The sequence below is a fragment of the Myotis brandtii genome, unplaced genomic scaffold (assembly GCF_000412655.1).
Source record: "Myotis brandtii unplaced genomic scaffold, ASM41265v1 scaffold277, whole genome shotgun sequence".
Classification (NCBI taxonomy): domain Eukaryota; kingdom Metazoa; phylum Chordata; class Mammalia; order Chiroptera; family Vespertilionidae; genus Myotis; species Myotis brandtii.
Genome location: NW_005360548.1, coordinates 1,209,849 through 1,215,300, shown reverse-complemented (window position 1 = coordinate 1,215,300; position 5,452 = coordinate 1,209,849). Strand labels below are relative to the sequence as shown.

At 49.5% G+C, this 5,452-nt stretch overlaps 1 pseudogene; it reads left to right on the top strand.

Annotated features, from left to right (window-relative positions):
* Positions 1–2,200, top strand: LOC102240743 (annotated as a pseudogene).
* The last annotated feature ends 3,252 nt before the right edge of the window (positions 2,201–5,452 follow it).

Below are 5,452 nucleotides of genomic sequence, written 5' to 3'. Positions count from 1 at the left end.
GCGCTGCTGCTGCTGCTGCTCTACCGGCCGCCGCGCTACCGCACAGCCGTCCGAGCCTGCCTCCTTGGCTTCGTGTCCGGCTGCGGGGTGCCGCTGAGTTTCAGCCAGTCTTCTTGGACTCACTTTGGCTGGTATATGTGCTCCCTGTCCTCGTTCACTATTCTGAACACTTAGTCACGGCGGCCAACAACCCCAACAGCCTGTCCCTGGACTCCTTCCTCCCGAATCACAGCCTGGAACACACCGTGGCTGCCCTGTCTTCTCGGATAGAGTTCACCCTCGAGAGCCTCCTCGGGCCAGCACTGAAGCAGGTCCCCGGGCTCGGCGCCGCGGGCTGCTGATGGTGTCTCCGGAGAACGTCTGCGGAAAGCGGCGATGTTCGAGGCTGGTTCCACCTTCAACCACGTGGTGCAGAACGAACAATCAGAAACTCACACTCGGTGAGGAGCGCGGTGATGCCTGGTTTCGGCACCCTTCTTACGTGGGGTGGTTTGACTGGGGCATCGGAACCAGGTGATGCTCTGCAACCCCATCTGCGGCGTGGGCTACGCCTGACGGTGTGGCGGTTCTTCCGCGACCGGACAGGGGAGGAAATCTCACTGATTCACTTCTTTGGAGACGAGTACCTGGAGGATAAGAAGCGGGTGCCCACGGGCCTGCCTTTCGTAAAAGGGGTCAAGGTGGAGCTATGACCCCCGGGGGCCGCGGTGCCTCCCACTCCGTGCAGCCCGGGACAAAGCGGCCTCCGCCGGCCACTCTGCAGGATGGATTTTCTTAATCACTTTATACTCACCATTTCCTCTTCGGGAATATCCCTCAAGACCAAACGGTCAGAAGCCCTGGACCAAAGGACCCCCCCCCCCGCCCCAACTTCCCGGAGCAATCTGTTCTTGGACAAGGAGCAGATAAGAGCAATATCAGCAGTGCGCTCCCGAGTGCGCTGGGCGAGCCAGGCCGCAGCAGCCTAGGTGTCAGGCAGACGCCGTCTGAGGCCCCGCTGTATTTAGGCTGTAACCAAGCCCCCGCCCCGGGGGAGGTGGACTCATTACTCAGAATCAGGTTTCTTCCTCCGGAAGGGGCGTGGGCACCAGGGCTTTCCCCCGTTAGAGATACATTTTAACCGGAACCCACAAGCAGCACAGCTCTAACCTCCTCATTCCCGGCCTCGGTCGGCGCATGAGCATCTATCCAGTTTTCGAGACACTTCCTGATGAGGCTCTCCTTGTATTTATCCTATTTACGTACCTATTTACATGAATGGCAGTATAAGTTCAGCGGGGTTCGGTGTTTACAGCCCCAACTTTTATTTGGCAGAAAAGGAGCATCCACACCCGGACGATCGAGCGGCCGAGCCGCTTTGTGTTACCAGGGAGCCCCCGGGGCCCTGTGGCCTCCCGGGCCTCCCGGCTCCTGCCCCTGCCCTTCTCCCCAGTGAGGGTGTCATCAATGGCAGGCATGTCGAACATGTGTCATTTGGCCTTCGTCCAAGAACCTCCTGGACACCTGCTCTGTGCGAGGCCTTGTCAGACACTGGGAAGTACTGCTCTCCGTCGATTTGGGTTTTATTCTTACTCTACCATAGCGTGTAGTTTTGTGTTTTGATTCAAATCTATTAACTATTGATTTCTATGTTCCGTTCTCAAAATTTCATCGTCCCTGATGCCATTTCAAATTGTCATCCAAAGGGGTTTGAGCGCTCGCACAGCTACAAAATGTAAGACGACTCGTGAAAGTCTTAAATAGAGCAAATAATCCCGACTGAGGTTTAGTCATATTTTCGTCTTTCCAGTCCAGGGAGAGTGGTTGGATTTAGGAGTCAAACATATGAGCTGTGAAGACCCTCGTTTAACTCTGCACTAGACGGGAGTGTGGCTGTGTGAGATCCTTCCGCGCAGAGCGGCGGCGCTGGGACCCGGAACGTGGAGGCGGAGCGCAGACCTGCGGCCTCCGAGGAGCTACTACCTTTCCGTGCCTAGACCTCCCCATCTGTAGAATGGAGTCAATACCGCCTACCTCACAGGGATGCTGTGAAGACCTAGAAGAACGTCAAACGTTTTTAATGCTTAGATGAGAGGACATTGTGGAATCTATTCTGTGTGAGAGTTGCATATAAATGGACATTCGGTTAACTGTACCAGATGCCGGAAATGTGTGTGCAAAAGAGCACTTTGCCAACTCAAAATAGTATTAATTTCTAGATGAAAAAAAAATCTGTGTTATTGTAAGCACTAAGTTTGTGGTAACATGTTACAGCAGCAACAGTAAACTAATACACTCCCGTGCCTGCTGGATATTTCATTGAGTCATATTCCTCAGGAGCTGAGAGAGCCACGTCCTTCTAAGGCAGCGGTTCTCAACCTGTGGGTCGCGACCCCTTTGGGGTCGAATGACCCTTTCACAGGGGTCGCCTAAGACCATCGGAAAACACATATATAATTACATATTATTTTTGTGGTTAATCACTATGCTTCAATTATGTTCAATTTGTAACAATGAAAATACATCCTGCATATCAGATATTTACATTATGACTCATAACAGTAGCAAAATTACAGTTATGAAGTAGGAACGAAAATAATTTTATGGTTGGGGGTCACCACAACATGAGGAACCGTATTAAAGGGTCGCGGCATTAGGAAGGTTGAGAACCACTGCTTTAGGAGGATCCAGAGTTTCTAAACCTGTCACTTTTCTCAGTCCCCACAGAAGCTACCCTCTTCCAAGCACCATCATCTCTCGCCTGAACTGACACGTTAACGACTTTAAGGCTTTGATAACATGGTTCTCTTTGCCTGGAACTTATTCTCTCACCCTCCTCTTCATCTTCCAGGTCAACTTCCTCACTGATGCCTTCAGATCTGGTTGGTTCTTTCTGCAGCGCCTTCTACTGCCCCTTCTCCAACACACCACACTCCTGTCTGCCCGTGCTCAGTGCCGCTCCCGCCTGCCCAGACTTGGGGCTGCATGCAGGACTGTCTCCTTCACTGCTAAGCCCAATACAGTAGTCATGCTCAGTAAATATTTTTTCGATGAGGGAACGAATTGGTCATATATAAAGGTTGGGGGAAGAAATGCATAAAGGTTAACAGGTGTAACCATCTGTAACTGAATTCGCCTCCTGACTTAATCAAGAGGCAGAAGAGGGCTGGGGCACTTGTGCCACCTCCGAATCACTTGGTTCTAAACTCAGCAGACATCACTCTCTTTCTGCATTTACCTCTATGTTTGCAGACCTCGTAAAATGCCTTCTTCCCCCAGACCTTGGAGAGAAATCTGGTTTCATGAGAGGTGCTTCTTCCCTCCTGCCTCCCCCTCCCTCCTGCTGCTCTCACCTCTCCTCCAGTCCTTCTCAGCACATCCCACAGCTCCTCTACACTAAGTCATCTGGAAACGACTGTAGCATCACCAAGATGTCGCCTGTCCTCACATCGTTCTTGAGCAGAAGGACGTGCATGACACCCTGAAGAGAGAAGCATAATGATGCAGGATGAGACACCTCCTAGGCCTGGGCTGCTATGTCTGTCTGCCAGCCAGGCTGTGCTATGGGGGTGATGTGAACAGCTTAGGAAAGGCCCCCATGTGCAATCAGAGTTCCTGCCTCCAGGCTGAGATGGGGTCTGGAATGATAGCCTTGGAGACCGTGTCAGTCTGTGCGGGCTACAGTAACGTACCACAGGCTGAATGACTTACGCGACAACAGAGACTTATTTTCTCACAGTTCTGGAGACTAGACATCCAAGATCAAGGTGTGGGCAGGTTTGGCTTCTGGGTCTCTCTCTTTGGCACACACATCCCTGGCGTCTCTGTGCTCAAATGCCCTCTTCTTACAAGGACACCGTCCGATTGAATTGGGGCCCATCCTAACAGCCTCATTTTAACTTAATCCCATTGTTAAAGGCCCCATCTCAAATGTGAGGGGCAGGAATAGAATAGTGGGGAAAGCTGTAGTTTTAAGAAATATTAACCCTGCTCTGTTAACCATGATTGTTCTGTTCTGATTAGAGAAAGCACATTCTGACCTTAGCTGAGAGTTGTACGCCCTGGATATGGGAGTTAATCGTGAAATGCAGTCCGTTCTCCTTTTCTGAGAACTGCCTGTCACCATGAAAAGATTAACATGCAGCAGTCTAGTTCTGGAGGTGCCCACCCTCTGCGACCCCCGGCCTGCATTGCCTGTAACCTGTACCATGACACCTGCCTGCTTCCTCGGGCCTGTAATTCCTACCACTTTCCCATGTAATCTTTATCCTTCTACCCGATATAAGCAGCTGGCTTATTGGGGTGGGGGGTGGGGCTAAAGCAGATTTTCATGGATCACCTGCTGATCCCTCATACTGCCGACATTTTGGGAATAAACGCTCATACATGATTCAACCCTGTCTCTGCTTAACTGGCTCAAGTAGTGACAGCAGCCAGACCCATTGGTTATCCAGTTTCACAAATACAGTCATTTTGAAGCACCGAGGGTTAGAGCTTCCACGTATGATTTTGCGTGTGAGACTACGGGGAGACGATTCAACCGTAACAGACATTCCTTGGTTTTAGGATGTACCAGTCCTTTGGGGTTCTCTGAATAAGGGAAGTAACTATTGGATATGTAAATGGACTTGTTGTCCATGAAACAAGGGACAGGATATAATTAATTTTAAAATGAACGTTTTAGGATGTACCAGTCCTTTGGGGTTCTCTGAATAAGGGCAGTAACTATTGGATACGTAAATGGACTTGTCCATGAAAGCAAGGAACAGGATATAATTAATTTTAAAATGAATGGGTGCAATTAATTATATGTAAATTAGCTCTCTAATCCAATGAAGGACTGCAGAGGAGGCGTGGGGCCCAGATTCCCAGGTTCAGCTGTCGCACTGTCGCACTCGAACTCCATCCTTACAGACTGAAAACAAGAAGCATGAACCCAGAGATGTAAAGAGACTCATCACACTTTCTGGGTATCTGCCTTAAGCCTGGGTGCTAATAGGCCGTTTTCACAGAAGAAAAACCCTGGGACTCAAGCAGAGTGAGAAGAAAGGTCAGAGACCTACATGTAACGTTCCAGAACCTGAGAGCCAACCCTCAGTTTGTACCTTTTTTTAAACCTTCTCCTTGGAAAAGGATGGCGGCGAGCTGTGTTTGTCTCTGCCTCTCTAATGAGTAAAGTGAGAGAGTTTCCCCTGAGAATTCCTAATGGTAAGCCCACATTCCTGTGGGATTAGATTACAGTGATGGCGAACCTTTTGAGCTCGGCGTGTCAGCATTTTGAAAAACCCTAACTTAACTCTGGTGCCGTGTCACATATAGAAATTTTTTGATATTTGCAACCATAGTAAAACAAAGACTTATATTTTTGATATTTATTTTATATATTTAAATGCCATTTAACAAAGAAAAATCAACCAAAAAAATGAGTTCGAGTGTCACCTCTGACACGCGTGTCATAGGTTCACCATCACTG